This window comes from Petaurus breviceps, unplaced genomic scaffold (genome assembly GCF_028583685.1).
Source record: "Petaurus breviceps papuanus isolate PSGF00001 unplaced genomic scaffold, PetGlider_PUasm1.0 175, whole genome shotgun sequence".
Lineage (NCBI taxonomy): Eukaryota > Metazoa > Chordata > Mammalia > Diprotodontia > Petauridae > Petaurus > Petaurus breviceps.
In genome coordinates this window covers 40,604,296-40,621,598 of record NW_027185764.1, presented here as the reverse complement: position 1 = coordinate 40,621,598, position 17,303 = coordinate 40,604,296, and positions in this window count along the sequence as shown.

Below are 17,303 nucleotides of genomic sequence, written 5' to 3'. Positions count from 1 at the left end.
TGGTCATATAACCTTTTCCAAAACAATAAGAAAGCAAAATGACTAATAAATGTGGTTATTTGGCTTATAAGAATAATATATTCTATGCAGAAACATGGATTTCATAAACAGATTCATTATACAATTCCAATCATATTCACATATACTCTGGTTAAAAAGAACTTTTTTGAGAAAAAGAGATTATTTTCTTCTAGCAATGCTGCAATAACAGGGTAACAAGTTACTAGAAAAGAATCTATCCTGTTTAGAGTTTGTACATGGATAGATAGGTAAACAATGCCAGACCACTTCATAGAACCTTCCTAGCCAGTATCAAGGAAATGATATAGCCCCTGGAAAATAGCCATTATTGACATCCATATAATTTATTTGACCTGCTTTGTGGAAAAATTGTACTCTAGGCATGAAGGTAGCTATTTGCTCTGGTGAATGAAGAGCTAGACCTAGAGTCAGGAAAACCTGATTCAAATTGAACCTCTGACATTTTCTTAACTTTGTGACCTTGAGTAAGTTACTTAAGTGCTGTCTGCCTCAGTCTCCTCATCTATAAAGTGGGAAAATAATAGTGGATAATACCAAATGTAAATTTATATAAAGCTTTCTAAAAACATATAAACACTTGCTTTTATTATGAGGGAAAAATTCTTCCCTAACAAGATGCATTTCTTCTGAAATAGCTGTCTTTACCACCTAAAACAAGTTCCCTTTGAAGAAAAAATAGACCCTATAATCACATAAAATTTTCAGTTCATTCAGAATATACCATTTCTCAGATGGGAATGAGGGTATTCATGTATACTTTGAGCAATTTCCTCTTTGATGGCTCCCTTCATCCCTGAGTGATAGGAATTTATGTAGATTGATGCTTATTTAATAAGATGAATGTAGATAGATTAGATAATAAAATGTGCTAGACTGACACAGCAGAAACACACCTTTTTTTTTTCAGTGACCCATGGGTAGGAGATAAACCAACATTCTATCAGTGTTAATGTATGGTAGCTTTTAACTCACATAGTTAAGGGAAAGATTAGGGAAAGGAAATAAACTAATTATTGTATTGGTTTTAAAACAGGGTATTCCCGAGAAGTTCAAGATCATTTTTCTTGTAATGGATATTTACTAAATAGCTGTTATGTGATATAATATAGCAAAGATTATGAAGAGATATAAAAAATCCCAACATTCAACCACTGATTAATAGGTACTTCCAATTTATTTCATGTTACAGGAAACATCTAAGTAGTGTATTTGGGTGTTCAGGGAGGATTTCACACCTCTGGTGTGACGGCTTGCTGAGACTTTTTCAAAGCTGCTCATCCACCTTTGGTGTCTACCTGGCACTCAACTCTTATCTGTGGCTCCAAGAAGCTGTAGCATGGGTAGTGGTCATATCCCAGTAAACCATCTTGGCAGATAGGCTAAATCATGTTAAGGTTAACTGATGGGCCTCAAACCCATTAGTGAATTATAGGGGTTTCCTTCCCCAAGCATGTGAAGACTTCCCATGGTGGAATAGGAAGATGAGAACAATTTGTTCCAAAGACCATGAAGTTGGCTGAAGCTGGTGCTGTGGAGAGCTTAGAGCTTGGTCAAACATATAAGATGCCAGGATCATCCACTGCATCCAGGGCCATCTCTGGTCATTCTGATTTTTGTCTTGTCACTGGACTTCAATGACTTTGGAAGAGAGAATGAGGCTGATGACTTTGTGCAGCTCTGTCTCACTTAAATCCAGTTCATGCACAAGTCAAGATATCACCCTGTGATATCAGTGGTCCTCTTTGAAAATGAACAATAACACAAGGCTGTCTACAAGTTCCAAACTAAGTAAGAAAATATTTGTTCCTATAATAGTATGACGGTGTGGAAATTATTTGGAACAATCATTTAGTGACAACAATGTCCACACCATGTGCTTTTACTGACCCTAGGCTGCCTCAGAATTCTGAACTTGACCAGGAAAAAAAATGGATTGAGTTGGTTTCCTTGACTTTCAATACATTCTTTGCCATGCAAGTGCTGGATTTTATACTATACACAAGTGTTTCCTTGCTCTCTTTTTTCTGTGTCTCTTATTCTGCGTTCCTTGAGAATCACTGTTGTTTTCTCTTTGTTTTTGAAGAGGACAAATAATATCATGGATTGATGTCTTGACTTATGCATGAATTGGATTTAAATGAGGCAGAGTTGCACAAAGACATCAGCCTCACTCTCTCTTCCAGAGTCATTGAAATTCAGTGGCAAGACAAAAATCAGAATGACCAGAGATGGCCCTGGATGCAGTGAATGATCCTGGCACCTTCCATATTTGACCAAGCCCTAAGTTTTCCATAGCATCTGCTTCAGTCACCTTCATGGCCTTTGGAACAAATTGTTCTCCTTTCCCTATTCCACCATGGGAAGTCTTCACATGCTTGGAGAAGGCATCCTTCTAATTCACTGACAGGTTTGAGGCCCATCAGTTACCCTAAACCTGATTTAACCTGTCTTCCAATACAGTTTATTGGGATATGTCCACTGTCCATACTACAGCTTCTTAGAGTCACAGATGAGAGATGAGTGCCAGATAGATACCAAAGGTGGATGAGCAGCCTTGGAAAGGGTTAGGTAAGTCATCACATAAGAGGTGCTAGTCTTACTTGAACACTGCATACATTCCTTTAAGAATGGTTATTATAGGTCAAGATTGCAGAATAAAAACATAGACTTAGTTGAGCTCTCCCCTAAACTCCTCTAAATACCTGTAAAAAATTACTCTAAACAAATTCTAGAGCTGTAGAACCCACAAAATGACTGAGTGAAACATTTTCAGCACAAGACAACCTAGAAGGTTGACAGGAAGGGTCTATCATGCCAGACTTGGGAGTGGAGCAGAGTCTAGCATGGGCCACACCAGCACAGATTGGGGCAGAATGGACGTTAGGGGATTGAATTGCTGGCAGCTGTGGTGATTTACAGCTTCACAACCCACAAATGCCAAGGTCAGCATGGAAGGTGAGTGGGGAGACTCTGTGGCACCTGAGGAAAAGAGGAGAGTGGTCCAACCCCAGACCTGGAGCAGTGGAGGTGGTGGCAGTGGCAGCGGCAGCAGCAGCAGTGGCTGATTCCAGAGCTGTGGGCCCACAGACAGTGGGGGATTGAGCAGCTGATACAAAACCCCTGAAATATGGGACAGCACACCCACCCCCACTTCCATTGGTAGGAGAGTGCTACCTTGACAATGTTAGAAAGTCAAATATTTGACTGGGAACATGAGCAAACAGCATTAAAAAGTCAGACTATAGAATCTTACTTTGGTGACAAAGAAGATCAAAACAAATAAGCAGAAGAAGACATCAAAGTCAAAGCTCCTATATCAAAAACCTCCAAGAAAAATATGAATTGGTCACAGGCCATGGAAAAGCTCAAAAAGGAGTTTGAAAATCAAGCAAGAGAAGGAGAGGAAAAATTGGGAAGAGAAATTAGAGTGATGCTAGAAAATCATGAAAAATGAGTCAACAGCTTGGTAAAGGAGACCAAAAAAAAACTACTGAAGAAAATAACACCTTAAAAAATAGACTAACTCAAATGGCAAAAAGAGGGCCAAAAAGCCAATGAGGAGAAGAATGCCTTAAAAAGCAAAAATAACCAAATGGAAAAGGAAGTCCAGAGTTCACTGAAGAAAATAATTCCTTCAAAATTAGAATGGAGCAAACAGAAGCTAATGACTTTATGAGAAATGAAGAAACTATGAAACAGAACCAAAAGAATGAAAAAATAGAAGACTGTGAAATATCTCATTGGAAAAACCACTGACCTGGAAAATAGATCCAAGAGAGATAATTTTAAAATTATTGGACTATCTGAAAGCCATGATCAAAAAAACAAGCCTAGACATCGTCTTTCAAGAAATTGTCAAGGAAAACTGCCCTGATATTCTAGAACTATAGGGGAAAATAGAAATTGTAAGAATCCACTGATCACCCCTTAAAAGAAATCCCAAAAGGAAAATTCCTAGGAATATTGTAGCCAAATTCCAGAGTTCCCAGGTAAAGGAGAAAATATTGCAAGCAGCCAGAAAGAAACAATTTGAGTATTGTGGAATACAATCAGGATAACACAAGACCTAGAAGATTCTACATTAAGGGATCAAAGGGCTTGAAATATGATATTCCAGAGGTCAGAGGAGCTAGGATTAAAACCAAGAATTACTTACCCAGCAAAACTGAGTACAATGCTTCAGGGGAAAAATGGACATTCAATGAAATAGAGGAGTTTCAAGCAGTCTTGATGAAAAGACCAGAGCTGAATAGAAAATTTGACTTTCAAATAGAAGAATCAAGAGAAGCATGGAAAGATAAACAGGAAAGAGAAGTCATAAGGGACTTATTAAAGTTGAACTGCTTACATGCCTACATGGAAAGATGATATTTGTAAATCATGAGACATTTCTCAGCATGGAGGAAAAAGACAGACAGACAGACACAGATAGATAGATAAATAGATAGATAGATAGATAGATAGATAGATAGATAGATAGATAGATAGATAGATAGATAGATGACACACAGTGAGTTGAATATGAAGGAATGATATCTAAAAATTAAAATTAAGGGGTAAGAGAGGAATATATTGGGAGAAGGAGAAAGGGAGAGATAGAATGGGGTAAATTATCTCACATAAAAGAAGCAAGAAAAAGGTTTCACCATAGAGGGGAAGAAGGGAGGTGAGAAGGAACAAGTGAACCTTACTCTCATTGAATTTTGCTGAAGAAGTGAATAACGTACACACTCAATTTGGTATCTTACCCTACAGGAAAGTAAGAGAAAAGGGAATAAGAGGGAGGGGGGATAATAGAAGGGAAAGCACATTGGGGCAGGGGGTAGTCAAAAGCAAACACTTTTGAAAAGGGATAGGGTCAAAGGAGAAAATAGAATAAGTTGGGATGGAGGTTGGAATGGAAGGAAATATAGTTAGTTTTTCACAACATGACCATTATGGAAGTGTTTTGCAGAACCACACATGTATAACCTATATTGAATTGCTTGCCTTTTCAATTTGGGTGGGTGAGGAGGGGAAAAGGGGGAGAATTAGGATTTAAAATTTTTAAAAATGAATGTTAAAAAATGTTTTTACATGCAACTGGGACATAAGATATATAGGCAATGGGGTATAGAAATCTATCCTCTGCTATAAGAAAGTAAGGGGGAAAGAGATGGGGGGGGTGATAGAAGTCAGGGCAGTCTAGGGGAAAGGGGTAATCAGAATGCATGCCATTTCAGGGTGATGGAGATGGGAGAGATGGGGGAGAAAATTTGGAAATCAAAATCTTGTGGAAATTAATGTTGAAAACTAAAAATAAATTAATTAATAATTTTTAAAATGAGGGGAAAAAAGAAATTCAAAAAAAAGAATGGTTATTATTTCAAGTACATGGGCAAATCCTTCAGAAAAGCATACTTCACTGACTGTTAAATATATTGTATCCATAGTTGGTGTAGGAAAGTCAAGAATTTCAAGGATTATTCAAACACACCACAGCAAAGGAAAATAACATGAAAAATAAAGCCAAAAACTGACAAACTATTGCCTTGAAACAACCCAATTACTCTTCAGAGGCACCTGGTAGCTAGAAAGGCTGTTTTTTATACCTCACCAATCTTGGATAATCTTGAAATTCCAAGAACAAGGGAGAGACCAGTTGAAAATAGCAGCTAACTATTGCTATAAAGGGGGAAAAAACCCACTTCTCATGGGCAGAATAATACAAAAACTGGAGTACTGAAAATTGGAAAAAGTAATTCACCTATGAAACTCACTTTTTCACTCAAGACTCTACCAAAATGGTGAGATCCAGTCATCTTCATTGACTAAAACATTTACACCCTCCCATATCTTGCATGGAATCTATTTTTAAAGCTTCCATTGGGTTTGAAAATTGGGTCACTGTTGGAGGAATGATGAATTCTAATAGATATATTGACATACTGAGCAGCAGAATTGTTACACAATTACAGAAATTTCAAGGTAGAAACATAATATTGTAACATGACCTTGTTCAATGCCACATTTCATAAAAGATTAAATAATTTATCTAAGATATGGAAATAAACTTGCTTCAGTGGCCTAATTTAAACCCCATTGAAAAATTATGGGTTATAATCAAAACTGGTTTGGAAAAATGTACTGCTCTTCACATCTCCAAGATAACATAGTATGGGTTAATGATGAATTGAACGATATATAACAAAATTTTGTGAACTCAATGTCAAAACACATGAAACATGTGACTGCAAGAAAAGGAAGACATATCACATAATAAATAGCTGTATGGTATATTTAAGTAAGTACACTGAGTCATTTTACTTCTAGGGGTAGCATGATATATTTGATAAAAACCTGGCCTTGGAGTCAGAAAGACCTGTGTTCAGGTCCTGCCTTTGATACACACTGGCACTGTGACCTTGGGCAAGTTATTTCTCAGTTTCCTATAAATAAAATTCTGTTTTGGTAGAAGAGGCTTCCTTATCTGCCTTTATCAATGAAATCAATAATCCTGTTTTTCTCTTCTTTGATTACTTCTAATAAAACAGATTTTTGTTGCTTTAGGAAAGAACTTTCAGAAAATCTCAATATATATATATATATATATATATATATATATATATATATATAGTTAATAGATTCTAAGTATACAATTGCTTCAATTGTTTTGATTAAATTGAATCACAGAATAGCAGAGTTGGGATGAATCTCAGTGGTCATTTAGTTTAATCCACTACACAAAGAATAAATTGGGGGCAGCTATGTAGCACAGTGCATAGAGTACCAGCCCTGGAGTCAGGAAGACCTAAGTTCAAATCCAGTCACAGACATTAACTAGCTGTGTGACCTTAGGCATGTCACTTAACTCTGATTGCTTCGAAAAGAATTGCATACACAATATCCTGTAAAGTGATCAGATAACCTCTGCTTGAGGACCTCTAGTAATGGGAACTTATTAGCTCCAAAAGCAATTCATTCCAGTTTGGAATAGTTCCAATTACTGGAAACTTTGTTTTCACAGTAAGCAAAAACCTGATCTCCATATTTTCTACTTGTTTATCATAACTCAGCTTTAAAAAAAAAACCAATACAACCCATTTTTCCGAAGATAACAGTAATGAAGCCACCAGTTCCAGGATAAAATATTATAAGCAACAAGAAAAAAAACAATTTAAATATGACAGTGCCACAATGAGAATAGCACAAGACCTAGTAGCAGTGACACTAAAAGACCACAGGTCTTGGAACGCTTTATAGCAAAAAGCAAAAAGACTGGGGTTCTGGCCAAAAATATCATACCCAGCAAAGCTTAGCACCATCCTGAATGAAAAAAAATGGACATTTAACAAACTGTCAGATTTTGGGGACTTTGTTTTTTTTTTTAATTAAAAAAAAAAACCTGAACTTAAGAGAAGATTTGACATACAAAAGCCAAGAGAAATACAAGGTACATACCAAAGACTAACTATAAGGGATTCAATAAGGACAGACTATTTGCTTTTTTGTGTGTACAATGTAAAACATGTCTAAGATTGTTATTAGCAATTGGATAGTTCATAAGAAAGATTGGAATATGATATTATTTGAAAAAGTAAACCTGTTAGGAACAGTTAAAAAGAGTAATTATTTTACACACATGAGGTACGAGAAGAACTGACACAGAGGAATTAGTTCTGGAAACCTACTTTCATCAGGAATAGGTTCAAGATATATATATATATATATATATATATATATATATATATACATACACATACACATACACATACACATACATATACATATTCAAGAAGAGTATAAAAGTCTTCTAAATTCAGAAAGAAATAAAATGCTAAGGGAATAGGGAGGGGGAGAGGTTAAGGGAAGGTGAGGGAATAGGTTAAAGTGGGGTTATAGAAGGGTGTTTAGTTTTATGGGAATGAGAAAATAAGGAAAGGATTCTTGGAGGGGGTAGGTTAAGAAACAGGAGGGCAAGGTAGTGGGTAAAGTAGAGAAATTAGGAGGGATAGGAAATAAGAGATATGCACAAACATAAAAACAAAGATCAGAAGTAGAATTTGTCAGGGAGAGTATATGTCTATGTATGTATGTATGTGTATATATGTATATGTGTATCTATATATGTACACAAATATATCCATGCTTAATTGTAGCCTTCTGGGAGGGGGCATTGGGGAGGAAGGGGGAAAAAGAACAAAGTAAAAAGTGCACAGCAAAGAACAAAAGAAAATCAACAAGAAAGTAAAGATGGACAACTCTCAACACAATTAGAATTTATTATATATACTTTCTTGAAATGAAAATTTATTGTTATATATATTTGCTAAATATTTATTGCTAAATATTGCTATATATTTTGAATCCTCTTGTATATTATGCTGTGCACATATTCTTTTCTTCTCTTCTATTTGTTTCAATATTTAAGTTTATAATATGTTTCTTTTTTCTTTTCTTATTGTGTATTTAAGTTTCAGTATTGAAAAAAAAACAACAGCATAACACTTAGAGTGCCAGGCATGAAGTCAGAAAGACCTGAGTTCAAATCTCATCTCAGACACTTACTAGCTGTGTTACCCTGGGAAAATCACTTAACTCTGTTTCATCATCTATAAAATGAGCTGGAGAAGGAAATGTTCAATTGTTCCAGTATCTTTGCTGAATGGGGTCATAAAGAGTTGGACATGATTGAAAAAACAACTGAACAACCCTTAAATATCCGAAAGTGTGTAACAGATCTCTAAGATTCCTATTCTCCAGATTACATGTTTCCAATTCCTTCAACTGACATAGTTTGAAGGTCTGTTACCCCAAGACAAGCTTCAACTTTTCAAAATCTTTCCTGAAATGTGATTCCCTAGAACTGAACAATGCTACATACATGATCTGGCTAGGTCAGTGCAGAATTCAACCATCATCTCATTTTTCCCATACATTGTACTTCAATTAATGAAGCTTAAGGTTGAATTTGCATTCAATATATTGCAGTCATACTGAGGCAGAGGTTCACTAAAACCCTAAAATCTTTTACACATAAACTTCTTTCTACTCAAATATTTGTGTAGTTGAATTTTTTTAACTCAAGTAAAGGATTTAACATTTATCTGTATTACTTTTCCTCATGATAGTATCAATCCCCAACTCTAACCAAGATTATCCAAACTGGTTATGAAATGATAAATAAATTCAATCTCAAAGCTGATTATTTGAGTCACAGCATTAGTCAAAATAGTTGGTATAGAAATTGATGCTTGCACATGTAGATAAGGTTCTAATGTTTGTACAAATTAATTAAAAATAAACTTAATTCTCTGAAACTCAAAGAAAATTATCTTTGTAAAAGGACTCTCAGACAGAAGAGATATGTAGCAACATGGCTCTTTATCATATAGATTTGGATAGATCTTTAACTGAATTATCTTTTTTTCTATGTTTCCTCATTGCTACTTCCTTCACCCTCCCTGATTCTGGGTTTCATTTTGTCTCAACTAGACCACCACAATAATAGTTTCTCAAAAAGAGTTCCTATTCCCATGTTTTCCATACTTTACCCCAATCCATCTTACACTCCTCTGTCAGATTAATCTTTCAATGCTCCGACTTGATCATGTCATTCCTCTACTCAAAACCTTTAATTGACTCCTTAATTAACTGATGCATACTGTGTAAACCTCTTTGTTTGACATTTAAGTACCTCCACAATCTGGTTGCAGTCTACTATTCTGACCTTTATCCTGGCTTGTTGTTCAACAAGGGACGTGGCAATGGGAGTGAAATGAGGAGATATAGGAAAAAGACAATTTAATTAATGGTCTAGCCAAATTTCTATCATAATGAACCATGTTGCTATATAGCTATGATATTATATTGTGTGCTGGAGCCAGCTCTTACTGGCTCATGCGAGCTGATTGTTAAAATTTCAGTTTCGGTATTTACATCTTAGAAATCAGCAAACAATACAAATCAGGGCTTGGCTGATTGTTTTTTTTTAATTATCTAGACTTAAGAAAGTAAAGGAGAAAACTGGAAAAATGTGTAGTAAACTTAAAAAAAAGTATTACACATTTTTGGGGAGCCTGTTGTTAAACATTTACCAAGACACCTCTACCTTTATCTCATTTCTCCTCCTTTTCACATTCTTTTGCCCTAATTAGACAGGTTTAATCATTCTTCCTCCAAGAAGTCCATATTTTCCTGCCTTTAATGCCCTCCTTATATAGTCCCTTACACTCCAAAGGCCATTTCCCTTTACATTTCTGCTATGTGAAATTCTTTTTTGTCATTTAAGGCTCTGCTCAAATGCTCTTATATGTACCCTTATGTGATTTCTTCAGTCAAATACAAGTGATCTGTCCCTTCTAAATTTTTTTGTACTAGAGAAAACTGGATCTGGGGACAGAAGACCTAGTTCTAGCTCCATTATTTACTAGCTATATACCTTAGAAAAGCCATTTAACTTCTGTTTTCTTAGCTGTGAAATAGGAATAATAATATACCAATAAATTTAACACAATTATCACAAGACTCAAATTAATTTATGTAAAGTACTTTATAATTGTAAAACACTATATATATATGTATATATATATGTGAGTTATGACAAATGCTTAATAACTACTTGTAGGCCTGGGAATGGGGGCACGCTCACATGTAATCCTGCTACTGAGGATACTGAAGTTGGTGAATTTCTTAATCTAGGGAGTTCTGAACCCAAGTAGGGTAAAGCTGTTTGGGTGAACATGCTAAGTTGGATACCAGTATGATGATGTGTCCCCAGGAGATGAGGGTTGGTATCAATTTACTTATGAAGTGGGGAACCTGAATGGATCAGAAACTGATCAAATCAGAGATTCCATGCTGATCAGTAGCGGTATCTGACCTATGTGTGGTCATTGTATCTTCAGCTTGGACAAGATATGATGGATACCCGGGCTCAAAACAAACCAGCCAACAAGCACATCAATCAACTAATTAAATGTTTGCTGAATTCAATTTAATCACCTAGGTCTTTCCTCCTCTATGAAATGGTGAATTGTTTTATGATAGGGACCTTGTCCTACATATACTTAGTGCAATACTTTTCATATAATAGACACCAAAAATGTGTTTGTTAAACTGAACTGAAATCATGTCTTCCAAAATATATCAATTACATATAGTAAAAATATGTTGTATCATAGTTTGACTACAACATGGTTGGTGGCCCTGTGCCCAAATAAGATATATATTTTCCACAATGTATCTATTTTTTATATTGTCAATATTAATTTAACTCAAATATGTCACCCTTTTAGCATGTGGATATTTTGTTCATCAAAAGGGATAGAATTTTTGTAAGGAAAACTAATAAAATATACATATATAAATTAATATATATTTATTTATATATCATAAATAAATAAATAAAGATGGTAAAAATAAGCTTAAAGAAGAAGCATAGCCTCTCCAATATAATGTTGAGTAGAGATGCGGACTGTTTTAAGAACAGGGGGAAAACTTCCCTTCAGATAAATGTAGCAAAAAGAACTACTTGAAAGTGGAGAAATTAGAGGGAATGATGGCTACTGGGAATTGTGTCCTATCAGTCCTCTTGCATGAAACTTTTTAGAATTTTAAAAATATAACTGACAAAATATAAATTAAATAACTGTTTAGGGATTATATATATATATATATATATATACATATATATATATATATGTAGATTGCATAAGGATGGTCAGGGTAATACCTGTAGAAAGGTTGAATTGTTGAATTTCACAACATAAGTTAAAGATGAACTGCTGCTTATTAGCATGCACTTATCAGTGCATCATCATCATCAGCGATGAGGCATTAAAAGATGGAAAAGAAGCTATAGGAAGGAGACAATAATGAAAGAGAGGGAAAAGAAAAGATGAAGAAACAGCACAGAAGGATTTGGGAATAGAAGTCACAAGAGGATATGAGAAAAACTGCTTCCAAATGACAAAATACAGGAGCTGAGCTTATAAGAAGGTTTTGCAGATGCTTTTTAGGGAGATATGCTGATTGGAATGTAAGTACTGCTATGCAGAGAGCTGATTGGCTTATTGGAGAAGAGCTGAATCCTGATGCTATGTGGAGAGCTATCTAGGCTTATTACTATCCAGTCACATCTACAGACTTAAAGCCACAAAAACTCTCTGGCGTGCCTGTGTTGCTTTCTATTGCTCTCTCTGTTTTGAGAAGGAAAGAGAGTGGCAGGAAATGGGCTTTACAGCATCTTTGCTGTGAAAAGAGACTTGGTTTTTCTGAGAGATGATTGGACAAATAAGACTGCTCTGCTATTTGAAGAGCTGCCTGAGTAAAGGCTTCATGGCCCCATCACCATCTATAGCTTAAGAGGGAGAAATTCTTTAGAACTTCAGAGAAGATATGAGAAACTTGACAGTTTTCTGACATAAGGGAACTGCATGTCACTGAAAGAGAGTAATGCATTTTTAGCAGCTTAACAGAGGTGGCCATGTGCTCAAAGAGTTTGTCATGGTTTTAGTGTCCTGAGAGTATCAGAGCCTTGACTTTGCCTAGTAAGAGAGCTATGAGGACCAGAAAAGAAACAGTAGTTTTTGGTTTTCCCCAGCAGGGGAGATACATTGTTTTCTAAGCAAATTGCCCTGAATTCATGTGTTTTCCTATTTCCTGCTACATTTCTATTAATGTGTGCCCACCCTCCCTCAAGGACATCATGTGCATTAGTGGGAGAGCATGACCCAAATAATGACTGGATTATTTTTTTGTTATTCCTGTTCTTGTCTTCTATTAAGTAAATGTTATGAGCATTTTTGCTTTTGACTTACCATTTAGTGTTTAATGCTAGAGTCAGTGGTTTTGTGGTGACTGATTTTGTATAAATGGGAAGCCACCAGTGAGGACTCAGGAGCTACAGTATTAAGTAGCAGGAGTATTTTCCTTCACCAACTTAAATCAGGGTCATCACTAGTCCTGGGGGAGTTTGAACAGGAACAGCCTGGTTGGAAAAATGGTTCTCCCCCTAATCAGGGAAAACAACTAGACCTTCTAGTTTAGTGACATGTTAGACTGAGTGAGCCAGCTGAGAAAGAAAGAAAAAGGCAGTGAGGTGCCATTTGGGATTCCATTTCCACAGGTTGCGTTGTCCACATGGTGGGCTAGATGCCACATGGAGGTTACAATTCAAGCAACTTGATCAAGGCTAGCATTTCTATCATCACCATTATAATCATCATCATCATCTTGGGCTTTCTATGAGAGTAGTAAGTAAATTGGCCCAAGCAATAGTAATTTCTATAAGCATGAGCAGTGTGGTCAGATGGAAAGAGCATTGAAATAGAATCCAGAAGCCTAAGATCCTAGTCTTTATTCTCCCACTAACTGGCTTTGTGACCACTGTCAAATCCTTTAACATCTCAGAGTTTCAGTACCCACCTGAAAAATGGTACCATATAAGCATATAAAATATTTCAAGGATCAGATAAGATAAGAGATATGCAAACATTCTGAAAAGTATGAAATACTAAGAAATTAATGAGTTTTATTATATGGTATCAAGTCTTTTAAAAATGCTTTGTGATATTGCTAGTCAGTTATTTGGTGTGCCTATTCTACATGCATTAATGTTTTCCTTTGTCTTTTTTAGTCTTTTTGTGTGTGCATTGATATCTTTGAACAAGTTTAAAAGTTCACCTATTTCCTATTAAGAAAACAGTGAATATATATACAATTACAATGGAAAATTTATAGGACATTCATGCAAGAGTTTGTGGATTCTAGTTTTCTAAGCATTGAAGGTTGAGGTATATTAGTAAAATTCCATGGTATTATTGTATTAGAAATATACCCTAACCAGGTAAAAAAAGTCTAGTGAAAAGGCTCTCAAACCATCATGCTTGTTTCCCATTTTCAAAAAATGTTAAGATAGGGCAAATATCTATTGGCATAGAGCTTTCTGGGGGCACAGCCAGAAACGGCAAGCAGGGTGAAGCGTGTATGGTGAAGAGTGTATGGCTTAAACACTTCACCAGTGCTGCTGACAAAGAGGGGAAAACCACTTGGAATCGTAAGGTGATTCCTTGGTTACTCTGCCTTTGTTTTAGTGATCATGTGAACTAATTACAATGCTGATGAGCCCAGATTATGGGAGATGTTTTGCCTGGGTACGGAAGGGCTCTATTTTGTTTGATTCACGCATCATAAGCTTAGTCATCTGCTTACCAGCACGAGAGGATAGCATGTATAATTGAACTGGGAAGAGTATACCTTCATCCATAATAACGAAGAAAGCTATCGAAAACCAGCAGACTAATTAAGGGTAATTATTAACCATTTTGATCAGTGATTATTTTTCATATTGCAGCTTTCTACTGTTTAGAACACAGGATGGGAGGTGCCACGCATTCTGGCTTTTAACTCGCAAAAAAGACAAGAAAGAAATCCTAATCCCCAAACCTTCTATCTTTTCCTCCAAATGGTTTTTAAAGAAATATATGTATATGTGTGTATATATATGCATATATGCATATACATACATATAGACATAAAAATTGAAACTGTCTTTATTCCAATAGAAAAAAAAATAATTATACAGCTTGTTTGGTATCATTTTTCTGAATAGAAGACATTATGCGTGCATAAATTCCTTCAGAGATCTGAAGAGCAGGAGGCTGCTTGGACCATTACCCATCATTGCTGAACAGCAAAGTAATTAATTGGGCAAATACGTCTAGATCTGGCAAATTCACACACTACAACTGGGCAGCAGCAACATACACTCTTGAATGTGGAAGAAATAGCAATGATTTTCTGTGCCTGTCTGATGAGCAAGGAGGCCATTTTTCTTCTAGCCCCACCCATTCTAGGCATATTGGTCCCTCCTCCTGCAGTACTTGATAAGGTGTTCTTTTTTTTTTTTAATTCTTTGAAAAAGTGTCTGTGAATTTGGAAACATCCTTTTTTTGTTTTGATTTGTGGTTTTTTTTTTTTTTTACAATGGTATGAACCAGGCTTACTTTTCTTACACTAATTTGAAAAAGAATGTGATATTTACACTGAAATAGGTTAAACCAACTTACGGAAGGGATCTCTTTACAAACTCCTTTGAGCTTCTCAAATATCCACAAAATCCTTCCAATTACTGTACCATATTAAGGTAAAGGTTTAATTTTCCAAAAATAATTAAATGCTATCTGGTAAGATAGAAAATAGGGCTCAACATTTTGCTGTGAACCAGGTGATATGGAAATTTGGTCACTACTCTCTTAAAATAGTTTTCTGTAAATTAGAGTCAATAAAAAAATGAATACCGTTTATTCAATTATACAGTATAGATTTTCACTTATGTCAAATATTCACACCAAATAATAAAAATACTCTAATAATATGAAGAAAAATAAATTTATTCATTCCCCATATTATGATTGCTGCCCCAAGTCATCCCTAATAGTTAAATCTGAAAGGATGAAAACAGTTTAGATCATGACTTAAAAGAAGCTCAACTATTTAGCAACACCAGTTCTCAAAAGATGAAATGAGGGCTTTCAATGATCACCATTTAAAACCAGATAACAGAGAAATCTCCCTCCTAATTCAGACTTTCTACTAAGGCTCAGCTTGTCACAATGTATAGCTTTCTTCCCTTTGATAAGGTCAGTTTGCCAAAAAGAACAAAGTGCACATGAGTAATACATTACTCAACCACTTGTATACATACATCTATTTTTCTTACCAGGTCTCACTATGCAGAAAGGTACAGGCATGGCACCATGATAAAAAGGGTCATTTAAAAGACTTCGCAGAGGCTCTGTACTGTGAAGGATTGAATTTTCACTTGAATGCCTACATTTTCACATCTTTTTCTCTGCAGAAATATTCCTTTTGAATGGCAGACTGCAATTGGGTGGGTACTTTTTTATGTCACTGCCCAGGAATATATAAAATATTAGGATGTATTTGTCCCAGTGGAAGAACACAGTTCATTGAAAGGTACCAGATAGTTATTATGGAGGTTACACACCTCCAGTACTTCAGGCTGGAGAGCTTCTTTTGACAAGTCTCAAGTTCAGTCAAGGTGGAATTCCAAGGCACATCCCATGTAAATGATAGGCAAATTAGAGCAAGTTGTGAAATCATTAGTTCCCAAAGTCATCCGCTGGGTGATTTTTCATAATCATTGCCAATGTGCATCCTTATGTTGGCAGAATGCTGACTCCAGTTCATTGCATTTCTCTGTCTATTTTAAAAACCTTTTCATATCATAAGTAAGAAAAATACGGGCAAAATAACATTTCCTAATCCCCAATTTTTTTTTAGCTGCTTCAAATGTCCCAAATCAACTAACTGTAAAAGACACAAATATTTAAGAGATCAAAAATTCCATTCACACCAAAGATTCTAAATCATTTAATCCTGGAAAACACTGAAAACCATAATTTGTGTTTTTAGGGCAATTTTACAGGGTTATTATAAGTTCCCATATGGTAGCTCTTTCTTTATCTATATGCATATTCCCATATTTGTTCTTAAAGTTGCATTATTATTTGTGCTTTTGATTTAATTTGCTTTTCTAATGAAATTGGAAGAATATAAGATTAAACTAATAAAAAAGAAAATTTATACTGTATATATTACATAATCCTGTATCTAAGGATTTATTTGTTAAGAAATTTAATAATCAAAATAACTGTTCTGTGACTGAGGTGCCAATATAAATTATTTTTTCCATTTTATAAAAAAATTCACCTGCATATCAGTTATATGGAATAAGAAATCATTTAAAATTCCTTGGAAAGAAAAAAATAAGTTCATTTTGTTCATATTCTCTAGAAAAATTAGATTAAAAGTGTTATGCTTCATGAAGAAATCAAACTGAATTTAGGAAAAGGATGGGACATTTACTTTTTAAATGATCTAGAAAGTTGTTCTAAAAATTAAGATTGTTGATTAGTTGATGTATAATCACGTAATGTCATTAAATGTAATTCCTGGTATTCTCAACAGCTTACCAATTCACTCATGGCCAAAAATTTATGCAGCCAAATATAAAGACAACAATTAAAAAAAATAAAGATTTACTCTCTTAAGTTAGCAACAAAACTGTCACTCTGCAGTCTTTATAATTGTTGTGTAAACTAAAATAAGAAAGTTCCACTTGGAAAAAATAAAAAGGCACTTACAACATGGAAAGAAGCAGCACAGCAAAGGATTCTGGCAGCTGGCTGAGGAGAGAGAGAGAGACAGAGACAGAGAGAGAGAGAGAGAGAGAGAGAGAGAGAGAGAGAGACAGA